Here is a 12,898-nt window from a genome sequence, read left to right as displayed (position 1 = left end):
GGCAAGTAGGGTCATATTCTATTCCAGTTCATAAGTAGCTTGCAGATGCGAGCTACCTGTCTCCTTGCCATCATGCGAGCATTACTGGCAAATCCTATTGCCGGTCTCCTTCGTGCAATAGCTGATCATTAGGAAGCATTACTAAGGCGAAAGCCTGAACAATGCTCCCTTTTACAAGACGATGGGGAGCGAGGCTTTACCCTGTGGTGCTGTTATTCAGCACCACGGCCTCGCTCCCCACACATGCGCGCACCCGCCGAACATCCGCTGCCATCTTCCACCGCTGCATCTGGGGGTCTCCTTTAATAAGGAGACCCCCAGAGCACCTCTTTGGTCCTTCATACATTGCTGAGCTGAAGCCCCTCACATAACTGCACTGAGCAACCCTGTGAATTTACATACGGCCACTGGACATTTGCCGCCTCTCGTCACAAATCTCCTAACAGTGTAATTACAGTGTATCTGTCACTGTAATTACTGTGTATCGGAGCCCTGGCAAAGCATCTTTGAAGCTTCCGATGGGTCTCCCATTGGGTCCACTGCCTGAGCCAATGAAATGGTCCAGACAGTGGACCAATGGGGAGCCACGGCGGGTGCTTCAAAGATGCTTTGCCAGGGCTCAGATACACGGTAATTACAGTGACACATACACTATAATTACTCAGCGGCACTTGCAGCAAGAGGCGGTGGAAGGTTTGTAAATGTATGTAAATTACCAGGGGTTACAGCGCAGCTACATGGGGGCTTTGCCAATCTGTGGCGACCCGATGGCGAGCTCTGGAGGTCTCTGTAACGATTGGTGTCAGCAACACAGATTTTTCTGATTATTGGTGATCTGCAGAATTACCAATAATACAGATGCTATACCTGATTATGTGGTGACCTGCAGAATCACCAATAATACTAGTATAGCTAGACACAGGACAACCACTGTGGAATTGTGTTTTGGTGCGACAGTAATGAAAGAGGAGATCTCCCGAGAAGCGGGAGATGCAGACAATACTGCAGCCAAGAATCCCCTGAGGGGCAGGGAATTCAGACTGCACTGCAGCCAGTGAACACCTGAGGAGCAGGAACCACTGACTGTACTGCAGCCAGTGGACACCTGAGGAGCAGGGACCACTGACTGTGCTGCAAGGATGATCACCTGAGGAGCAGGTGATTAAGACTATACTACAGCCAGGGATCCCCTGAGGAGCAGGGGATTCGGACTGTACTGCAGCCAGTGGACACCTGAGGCGCAGGGACCACTGACTGAGCTGCAAGGATGATCACCCGAGGAGCGGGTGATTAAGACTCTACTGCAGCTAGCAGACACTTGAGGAGCAAGTGTTGCAGACAGTGCTGCAAAGACTGATCACCTAGGGAGTAGGTGACAGCTCTCAGAAATTCCTAACTAATGGCTAGACCCACTAGTGAGGATAGGAAGGTCAGACAAGCAGGGTCAGCAACGTACGGACAGATAAGGTACAGAGACGGAAGGCTGATTCAGAGTAAGGTACAGGCAGTGTCGGCAACAGTAATCAGATAGGCAGAAGTACTGAATCAGCAAACAGGAGAGTAGTCAGGAAAGCAGAAGATCATAACAGATAAATAGTAGCAATATAGCAATATCCTAGTCTAGGTGTGAAGTCCTTGATTTCAACACCTGGGATCTAGACTAAAGAATAACACACAGATAAATAGTAGCAATATAGCAATATCTTAGTCTAGGTGTGAGATCCTTGGTTTCAACACCTGGGATCTAGACTAAAGAATAGTACACAGATATCACAATGCAATAAGTACTTTAAGCTATCAACGGAAACTGGCTAAGTGTGAATTCCCAGCTCCAGCTGGTTCTAACACACTGTAAGATCTGACTAAGGTCTAAACGCTAGCACGTTAGCGTTTGCAACAGCAGACAACCAGCAACTGACAGGCAGGTCCTATATTTACTCAGAGCGCTCCACAGCGCCGCCCCAGTCACTCAAAGAATAGCAAATAAATAAATGCAACAACAATGAAGGAGCAAAGAAGACGTAATGAAAAGTTTGGAAGGAGGAGTACTTTACACGGATGTCTGGCCATGACGTGTTATCGGAGACACTCCCATTGTGGGTGTGGGCATCTGATACACGGAAGTGTGGCCTCGCTTCATATGATTCCAATCAGGAAGAGGATAGAAAGGGGTATATTAGGGCGTTCCTTTTTAAACAGCATTAGCCTCCAGAGAAGCAGCAGGGCTGCGAGAGAGTAGGGCTGTCCCCCTCTCCTCCCGACCACTATTTGGGTAAAGTACTCCTCCTTCCAAACTTTTCATTTGCATTTTGTAATTTAGTAATTATTTGTTCACCATTAGTAATGTGTGCACAACAGAATTTTTTGCACTTATAGCACTAACACTTTATATCAGAGGAAGTCTTGTTGTAACGATTGGTGTCAGCACGCAGAGAGAATCTGATTATTGGTGATCTGCAGTATCACCAAGAATGCAGATATATACCTGATTATTGATGATCTGCAGAATCACCGATAATACAGATATATTGCTAACCTCTGGACACCTATAGGTATGTGAGTGTTTGGTGTAACAGTAGTACTTTGAGTAATGCACCTGCTGAGCAGATGATCATAGGCAGTAAAGGAATACTGCTCTTGAGGGCACAGGAACCTTCCAGCAGCCTGAGACTCTCCAAGGGGTGGAGTCAGGCTGGAGATAGGAAGGACCAGAGAGTGAGTGACACCTGAAGGTGGATGTCACTATCTGATCTGGAGACTATCTCTTAAGAGGAGAGATAGCTCTCGAGGTCAGGCACGCCTGGTCGGCAACACACTGACAGATTAAGTACAAAGACAGAAGACTGACTCGGTATCCAAGGCAAGCAGGGTCTGGCAACGGAATATCAGATATGCGAGGTACCGAATCAGAGATCAAAGGGATAGTGAGGAAAGCAGTAAGTCATAACAGATATCAACAATGCCTAGTCTGGGTGTGAGGTCCTTGGTCTCTACACCCTGGAACTAGTCTGAGGAATAACAGATAGATAACACAAGTTCCCTAGTCTGGTGTGAGGTCCGTGGTCTCTACACCCTGGAACTAGTCTGAAGTATAACAGATTGATAACGCAAGTTCCCTAGTCTGGGTGTGAGGTCCGTGGTCTCTACACCCTGGAACTAGTCTGAAGTATAACAGATGGATAACACAAGTTCCCTAGTCTGGGTGTGAGGTCCATGGTCTCTACACCCTGGAACTAGTCTGAACATAAAAAGAATAACAGTACAAGTAATCTGGCTCAGTGTGAATTCCCAGGTCCACCTGGTTCAAACACACTGTTTGATCTGACTAAGGTCTGAGTGCTTCCACGTAGTGTTCGCAACGGCAGACAACTTGAGACTGGCTAGCAGTAACTATATATGGAGTAGTGCTCCCTGGCACCACCCCTAATCAACCAATAGTAACCTGCTCTGGAGTCAGCTGATCGGCGTGATCAGCTGATCTCTCCTTGCCCAGTATAAGAGTTCTGCCTCTCAGCGCGCACGCACATATTCCTAAGCCTGTGTGCACTAACAGACTCAGCCACACCAGACACATGCTGCCGTGTGCTGGACGCGGAACCAGCCGTCTTACTGTTGTTACATGCGGTGGCTTTTCCGCGTTCTGCCCTGTTACCAGACGCACGCTTCCACGTGCAAACCGCCGCATTGGACGCGGAATCCGCCGCCTCCTCAGCAGCACACGCGGCGGCTTTTCCGCGTTCTCTCACACTTGTACCCTATATACTGTTAACTTTATATTTAGTGGTTTGGAGGTGATTGTTTATCTACATTGCTGGGGGATTTTAATTGTAATGGTTTTTTAATCATTTTTTAAAGGGATATGCCACATAACACCTCAGAAACTGTTCCAGAGACTGATTGGTTCTCTCGGTCTGGCCATTGGTCTGTGGGTGGTAGCCTGATGAAAAAGATAGCTCCATGTCTAACTGATGGCAGAATGCCCTCCAAAACTTAGAAACAAATTGGACTCCCCAATCTGACACTATATTTTCCGGAATACCATGCAGCCGGAAAATATGTTGGATGAAGAGATCAGCCAACTCCTGGGCTGAAGGGAGTCCTTTCAGGGGGACAAAATGGGCCATCTTGCTGAATCGTTCGACTACCACCCAAATGACCGTCATGCCCTCAGACCTGGGGAATTCGCCCACAAAATCTATGGACAGATGGGTCCAAGGCTCACTCGGGACTGGCAATGGTTGCAATGTCCCAACAGGTGCCTGACGGGAGGGTTTGCTCCTAGCACACACTGCACATTCTCTTACATACTCTTTGCAGTCAGTTGCCAATGACGGCCACCAGGCACATCTCGCAACGAGGTCCTGAATTCTGGTGGCCCCGGGATGCCCAGCATTCTTGTGGGAATGGAACAACTGCAGTATTTGTAGACGAAAAGGCAATGGTACAAACATGACCCCTTCAGGCTTCCCCTCTGGTACATCCTGTTGGAACGGACCCAACGTTTCTGTCCAGTTCCTCCAGGTCTCAGTGGCGGCCAGAACCACTTTCTGAGGAAGAATGGTTTCTGGGTCTGAGGGCTGTGCTGTCTCGGGCTCAAAACATCTGGACAAGGCATCAGCTTTGATGTTCTAACTACCAGGGGTATACGTGATTACAAATCTGAATCTCGAGAAAAATAATGACCACCGGGCCTGTCGGGGGCTAAGTCTCTTAGCGCCCTCAATGTACTCCAAATTCTTGTGGTCAGTATAGACAGTAATGGTATGTTCTGCACCCTCTAGCCAATGTCGCCATTCCTCGAAGGCCAACTTAATGGCTAGAAGTTCCCTATTGCCTATTTCGTAGTTCTTCTCTGCGGGTGAAAACCTACGTGAAAAATAGGCACAGGGGTGTAATTTTCCCTGCAACCCAGAACGCTGAGACAGCACAGCCCCTACCCCTACCTCTGAGGCATCTACCTCCACAATAAAGGGAAAGTTGGTGTCGACGTGTCTCAAAATGGGTGCAGTACAGAACAATTTCTTCAGAGTGGAGAAAGCAGCATGGGCCTCAGGGGACCAGTGATGAGTATCTGCCCCTTTGTTTGTGAGACTGGTGAGAGGTGAGATCACCGTAGAGTACCCCTTTATGAACCTCCTATAGTAGTTGGCGAACACCAGGAACCTCTGGAGAGCCTTCAGTCCCACAGGTTGTGGCCACTTCAAAACAGCTGAAACTTTTCCAGGGTCCATAGAGAGGCCAGAGGTTGAAATTATGTACCCCAGAAAGGCAACAGAGGTCACTTTCGAAAATGCATTTCTCCAGTTTAGCGTACAGCATATTTTGTCTCAACTTCCGTAACACAAACTTAACATGCTTTCTGTGCTCAGAGAGGTTGGACGAGAATATTAGTATGTCGTCTAAATATACTAAGACGAATCTGCCCAATACTTCTCTAAAGACTTCGTTAATCAGCTCTTGAAAGACGGCCGGGGCATTACACAACCCAAAGGGCATCACCAGGTACTCGTAGTGCCCGTCGGGCGTGTTAAAGGCTGTCTTCCATTCATCACCGTCCCTGATCTGCACAAGGTTGTAAGAACCCTCTTAAATCCAGTTTCGAGAAAATCTTAGCATTGGTGACTTGAGTAAATAAATCGTCTATCAAAGGCAAAGGATAGCGATTTTTCACTGTAATTTTATTTAAGCCCCGATAATCAATGCATGGACGGAGGCCTCCATCCTTCTTTTTCACAAAAAAGAACCCTGCCCCTGCCGGGGACCGAGATGGGCGGATAAAACCTATAGCTAAGTTCTCTCGGATGTATTCCTGCATGGCCAATTTCTCTGGCCCAGATAAATTATAGAGATGACCTTTAGGGGGCATACAACCAGACCTGAGATCAATGGGGCAATCAAAAGGACGGTGTGGAGGAAGTTTATCTGCTGACTTGGGACAAAACACGTCTGCAAATTCTGAATACTGATCTGGCAATCCCTCCATGTGAATCTTGGTTTTACCAAAGGTACTTTCGCTAGACAATGATGATAGCAATGGGCAGACCAGCTTGTTAGCTGACCCGTAGCCCAATTGATCTGAGGCGAGTGAATTTGTAACCATGGCATGCCAAGAATGATCGTGGAGGTTGCCATTCGTAACACAAAAAATGGTAAACTTTCTTTATGCAACACCCCTATTGTGACCCCCAAGTCCGGGGTCTGGGAGAGAGGGTGGTTACTCTGCAGGGGGGAATCATCCACTGCAGTGACTCGAATCTGTTGTTTTAGTGGGGAGATCGGAATCCCCAATTTCTTAGCAAATTCATAATCCATAAAATTAGCTGCTGAGCCAGAATCTATGAAGGCCTCAGTAGTCTCTGTCTTATCCTGCCAGGATATAGTACAAGGGAGAAGAAAACATTTATCATCTAGAGGTAATGACTGCGCGCCTAGGGTATTACCTCCGACTATACCTAGGCGGCAGCGTTTCCCGACTTCCCGGGCCAATTCTGCACTTTATGAGCCACCTCTACACAGTATAGACAGAGCTGCTCTGTTTCTCTGCGTCTCCGTTCCACCTGAGACAATCTCGACCGACCAATCTGCATTAGTTCCGGCGGAGGTGAAGCAAGAGGCGATGGAACAGAAGGAGATGCTGCGTAGGACAAGTATCTCACATTGTTCCTACCCCGGGTCTGTCTTTGGTATCATAGACGACGATCAATTCTGATGGCCGATGAAATGGCCTCATCGATGGATTTGGGCTCAGGATGACCCAACATTAGATCAGAAACTGCGTCTGACAACCCTGATAAGAAACAGTCTAAAAGGGTGAATGAGTCCCATCTAGCTGACACTGCCCACTTTCTAAACTCCGCAGCATAGTTTTCTACCGGTCCTTTGCCCTGCCGTAACAACTTGAGCTTCCGCTCAGTGGTAGAGGCAATGTCCGGGTCATCGTAAATTATAGCCATTGCTTTAAAAAATTCCTCCACCGAGGTCAGGGCCTTATCCCCCGTGGGAAGACTATATGCCCAAGTCTGGGAATCCCCTGACAATAGAGTCTTAATAAAGGTTACTCTCTGTGCTACGGTTCCTGATGAATTAACTCAAAGTATGATAACACTCTGTTTCTAAAATTCCGGAAGACAGATCTGTGACCAGAAAACCTTTCAGGTACAGACTGTTATAATTTGCATGGAGTTTGTGCGCTGCACCTGGTGCAAACAGAAACCAACGCACAAACCCGCAACCAGGCAGAGATGTCACTGTTTAGGAAAAGACTGACAAGCCAGGAGTAAATGAATAATAAGGATTTATTATCAAATGAAAATAAGGTAATACTGTGCATTAACTCATGCACGGAAACAATCGGTATCAACTTGCAGGCAACACACATACAATACACTGCATCAAATACAGGCAGAAATTCAATAAGCATACAAGGTATGAAATCAGGGTTTATACAAGGACCTCTCTGCATAAAGTGAGTTATGCAGAGTAGATCCAGTGTATAGAACTGTGTGCACACTGACCCTGGATCCGGAATAGTAACACAACATAAACCTAGAATATATCTACAAAATACAGATTATAATCGAGGAGGAGACACACGGATAGTCAGCAAGCATAGGTCATACACAGGAGATCAAAACAGTACAGTAATCGCTAGGCAAAGAGTAGTCGGTATACAAAGCACAAGGTCAAAACACGGGAGATCAATAGAGCAGGGAAACAAGGAACAATACAACCAGGAACAGGGAACTCAGGACAGGAGGGCTAGAACCGGGAACAAAGAGCTAGCAACTAGCCAGTTCACAGGTGTGGCTTAAATGCCATGCTGAGAGACCATGTGACAGTCCAGGCCTCCTCCCTGTCTGTGGAGAGATCTCTAGACAGTCCGCCCTCTGCTGGTGGGCAGAGGAAAGTTCAGGTTGTAAATTAATGGAGGAGGCTGGTGACATCTGCTGGTGAAGCAAAGTTAGTTCATGCAGGAATTTACCAGCAGATGCAGATCGTAACACAGACATGCGTATGTCTGTGCTAGGAGGAGATTGCACGGTATCCACAGCCGTCAGATAAACTTGTACAGTCCCAGACAAAGCATTGATTTGAGTCTGGTGACTGTCCAGCACACGGGTGTAATTTTCCACCGTAGTGGTGAGTGCATCGAGACGGTTTGCGGAGTGCGTCCATTTGGGTTTGGTCTGCCGTTCTTTAACGATTGGTGTCAGCACGCAGAGAGAATCTGATTATTGGTGATCTGCAGTGTCACCAAGAATGCAGATATATACCTGATTATTGATGATTTGCAGAATCACCGATAATATAGATATATTGCTAACCTCTGGACACCTATAGGTATGTGAGTGTTTGGTGTAACAGTAGTACTTTGAGTAATGCACCTGCTGAGCAGATGATCATAGGCAGTAAAGGAATACTGCTCTTGAGGGCACAGGAACCTTCCAGCAGCCTGAAACTCTCCAAGGGGTGGAGTCAGGCTGGAGATAGGAAGGACCAGAGAGTGAGTGACACCTGAAGGTGAATGTCACTAACTGATCTGGAGACTATCTCTTAAGAGGAGAGATAGCTCTCGAGGTCGGGCACGCCTGGTCGGCAACACACGGACAGATTGAGTACAAAGACAGAAGACTGATTCGGTATCCAAGGCAAGCAGGGTCTGGCAACGGAATATCAGATATGCGAGGTACCGAATCAGAGATTAAAGGGATAGTGAGGAAAGCAGTAAGTCATAACAGATATCAACAATGCCTAGTCTGGGTGTGAGGTCCTTGGTCTCTACACCCTGGAACTAGTCTGATGAATAACAGATAGATAACACAAGTTCCCTAGTGTGGTGTGAGGTCCCTGGTCTCTACACCCTGGAACTAGTCTGAAGTATAACATATGGATAACACAAGTTCCCTAGTCTGGGTGTGAGGTCCGTGGTCTCTACACCCTAGAACTAGTCTGAACATAAACAGAATAACAGTACAAGTAATCTGGCTCAGTGTGAATTCCCAGGTCCACCTGGTTCAAACACACTATTGGATCTGACTAAGGTCTGAGTCCTTCCACGTAGTGTTCGCAACGGCAGACAACTTGAGACTGGCCAGCAGTAACTATATATGGAGTAGTGCTCTCCGGCACCACCCCTAATTGATCAACCAATAGTAACCTGCTCTGGAGTCAGCTGATCGGTGTGATCAGCTGATCTCTCCTTGCCCAGTATAAGAGTTCTGCCTCTCAGCGCGTGCGCGCGCGTATTCCTAAGCCTGTGTGCACAGACTCAGCCACACCAGACACATGCTGCCGCGTGCAAACCGCCGTGCTGGACACGGAACCAGCCGCCTTACTGTTGTTACATGCGGCGGCTTTTCCGCGTTCTGCCCTGTTACCAGACGCACGCTTCCGCGTGCAAACCGCCGCATTGGACGCGGAATCCGCCACCTCCTCAGCAGCACACGCGGCGGCTTTTCCGCGTTCTCTCACACTTGTACCCTATATACTGTTAACTTTATATTTAGTGGTTTGGAGGTGATTGTTTATCTACATTGCTGGGGGATTTTAATTGTAATGGTTTTTTAATCATTTTTTAAAGGGATATGTCCCTAATAAACTGACAATATTTTGGAGTCAATTCTGGAATTATTATTTATTCTATTCAATCATTTCAGGGTTTGGTTACCCTCCACTATTTATAGGCAGTCTTTTCTTGTATATATTTGCTTAGTTTCTTTTTGACTAGGTGGGCTATTGATAGTTATTGGCTCTCTTGCTCATAATGTGTATGGTGTTTCAGGAACAAAGCAGGGGTCGGCAACAGATCAATCTGGAAATAAGCTTGGTCAAGATACAGACAAGTCGGCACAAGATCAGCAGCTGTGAGCGCAATCTCAGCAATAAGCCCAGCAGAGGCTATCACAGGCAATGGCTGAGGGCGCTCACCTTACTTTTATACTAGAACTAACCAATCAAAGGAAAAGGAATCCAAAATACCCAATAGTGTTGCGGCGTGCTGTCATTGTTTACAGTGGCGGAGCACGTACTGAGGACGCATCCACCCCTTAGCCAATGGGAAGTGAGCGCCATGCGCTCCACTGACATCAGATCCTCGCCGAGACCCAGAAGCTTGCGCCTCAGTGTGGGTCTCGGCATTCCGCCGCCATGAGCAGCGAGATGTTACAAGAACATGGCCAATAGGGCCTGATTCATCAAGCTGCGCTGCTAAAGCAGCACAGCTTAATCTCTTCAGGACCACAGGCTTTACCCCCCCCCCCCTAAAGACCAGGCCATTGTTTGCAAAATGGGTCACTGCAGCTTTAAGGCCAAGCTGCAGGGCCACACAACACAGCACACAAGTGATCCCCCCCCCCTTTTCACCCCACCAATAGAGTTCTCTGTTGGTGGGGTCGGATCGCCCCCCGAATGTTTGTTTGTTGATTAATATTTATTTGTTTGTTTTTTAATACATTTTCCTGTTTTTTTTAAATATTTAGATATTCCCCTCTCCCTCCCTCCCTCCGCCAGCCAATCCCTGTGTTCAGCTGTCATAGGCTTCAGCTTATGACAGCCGATCACCGCCCAGACTCAGGAGGGGACAGCCGTGTCGCAGCGCTGTACCCGATAGTTAGATGGCGGTTTCAACAGCGGTTCCAACTACCAAGCAGAAGATGTGCGCACAGCCTGCGCGCGATCTCCTGCAAACTGAAGCCCCAGGACTTTACGCCGATCGGCGTAGGTGGTCCTGGGTCTGCCACCGTGGCTACGCCCATCGGTGTCACGCGGTCGGCAAGCAGTTAATGTTAAGGAGTGCCTGTTTTGCCTGCCTTAATTGTTAACTGTTAATTTACATATCTGCCTACTTTAACTGTTGTAACTATGTTAATTAACATAGTAGCAGCCGCAAGATCTGAGCACCAAAGCATCATCTAGGGCATTACAATATGGTGTATGTCACTTATACTCTACCTTTACTATGATGTTATGATGTTGAACTTCCAGTAACCAGTAAGAGAGACCAGGAGAGTGATAACACAAAATTGTTTTTGAAAATCAAATTTTATTGAGATTTTATAACACCAAATTTAACACACCTACTTCTCATATACACCTGGGACCTGTAACACTAACGAGTAACATGACCCCGGGGAGGAAAATGTCTAATTGGGTAGAATTTACATTCTTGACTTAGGTGTGTACTCACATTTGTTGCCCGTGGTTTAGACATTGATGGCTCCCTTGTCAGAGACCTGGCTTGGGAAGCATGCAGGCCCAACTCTTGAAGCAATCGTGCCGACCAATTATTCAGTCTTGCACTGTGAGAGACAAGTCCGCAAGGGTGGGGGGGTTGCCATATGCTTCAGATCCTCTTTGAACATAAGGCCCCTGCCCATGGGCCCCACTGAAACCTTTGAAAGTCTTGTAGCCCAACTGTCAGCAGAAGTAAACATCAACATATTGCTCATATACCACCCCCCAAAAAAAGGTCCAGCCTTTCTTAAGGAAATATCTGAACTCTTATCCTGCCTAACAGTGGAACACCCTAGATGGATCATCCTGGGAGATTTTAATGCATGGGTGGATGATCACGACTCCCGCCTAGGAAGTGAACTACTTCTCATAATGAGTGAACTGGGTTTCTCTCAGGCTGTCAACCTCCCCACCCACAAGAAAGGGCACACCCTGGATCTTATATTTCATTCTGGACTTTTAATATCACACATGGATATAAACCCAGTGGTATGGTCAGACCACCACACCATCCACTTCTCTCTGACAGCACCAGCGATAAAACACACAGGGAAAGAACTCATAAAATACCGTTCTCTGAAAGATATCTCACCCCAGCACGTTCAGAATACCCTCAACTTCGACGCATTAATTAATTATTGCGCAGACCCAGACTCCATGGTCCTGATGTACAACCATGCAGTGTCATTTGCCTATGACGCCCTTGCTCCAGTTCGCATTAAACGGTCTACACCACTTCACCATGCACGGTGGTTTGACAGCTCACTAAAGGACCTAAAGAAAGAAGTGCGCAGACTAGAAAGGAAGTGGCGAAAATCTCAGAATTCAAAAGATAAACACACCCTTGTCCCTCACCTAGAAAGCTACCAAAATGCGATCACCAAGAAAAAATCCTCCTACCTATCACAGGAGATCGCAAAGGCCACCAACAGGCCAGCCCAACTATTTTACACAGTTGATAGACTATGTAACCCATCCTGTCTAAAACCTACTATAACTCCCTCAAAGGAGCTATGCGAGAAATTTGCTACTTTGCTGACAAAGTATCCTCTATTCGCTCTCTCATTCAGTCCACAGCACCTAAGACTTATTCAACTCCTGGAAATAGTTGCAAAAACAACCTAACACCCTGGACTGAATTCAAAAGTATTAGTGAGGAAGAGATCTCAGACATCCTCCGTCGCCTCCGCCAGACAACCTGCGACCTGGACCCTGGACCAACTAAACATATGCTGAAATGCCCTGACCTGCTTGGTCCAGCATTTCACAAAATAGTAAATTGCTCTCTGCAAGCAGGGATGTTTCCTACCTCTCTAAAAGAAGGAATCATCAAACCCCTTCTTAAAAAACCTTCCATGGATCCAGATGCTATGAGCAGCTACAGACCTGTCTACAACCTCCCGTTCTTAGGTAAAGTTATTGAAAAGGCTGTCTATCTGCAACTTGAAACCAGGCTGTCAGTAAACAACATCCTGGACCCTCTACAGTCTGGCTTTAAGAAACACCACAGCTGTGAAACAGCCCTCATCCAAGTCTGCAACGACCTGCTAATGGCAAGGGACAGAGGGGAATGCTCCATCCTAATCCTGTTGGATCTCTCAGCGGCTTTTGATACAGTTGACCACGAAATCCTGCTTAACAGACTGCAGGAGTACTGTGGCATCAG

The sequence above is a fragment of the Hyperolius riggenbachi genome, chromosome 2, assembly GCF_040937935.1.
Source record: "Hyperolius riggenbachi isolate aHypRig1 chromosome 2, aHypRig1.pri, whole genome shotgun sequence".
NCBI classification, from domain to species: Eukaryota; Metazoa; Chordata; class Amphibia; order Anura; family Hyperoliidae; genus Hyperolius; species Hyperolius riggenbachi.
This window is presented reverse-complemented; position numbering follows the sequence as displayed.